Consider the following 371-nt stretch of genomic DNA (forward strand, 5'->3'; position numbering starts at 1 on the left):
ACTCCTCTCTCAAACCCCACTCCTGAGATGTGGGCTGTGCATGGTGAGTTCCTTCCAAAGAGTGTGGAAAAGGGAGAGAAAGAGTCCCTTTACAGTGGAGAAACCTGACAAACACCACCTCAGCCAGGCGATCAAGGTCAACATGGCCACCGAGAAGTCATTCTGATAGTATCTACCCTTGGCGTGTGATGAAAATGGCACTTCGTTTCTGTGATCTTTATAACAAAACCCATAACCCCAGTCTAATCATGAGAAGAACATCAGGCAAATCCCAACGAAGGGACATTCTACAAAATACCAGAGTAGTATGCCTCAAAACTGTCAAGGCCAACAAACTAAGGAAACTGAGAAATTGTCACAACCAAGAGGAG

This window comes from Pteropus vampyrus, unplaced genomic scaffold (genome assembly GCF_000151845.1).
Source record: "Pteropus vampyrus isolate Shadow unplaced genomic scaffold, Pvam_2.0 Scaffold219, whole genome shotgun sequence".
Taxonomy (NCBI): Eukaryota; Metazoa; Chordata; class Mammalia; order Chiroptera; family Pteropodidae; genus Pteropus; species Pteropus vampyrus.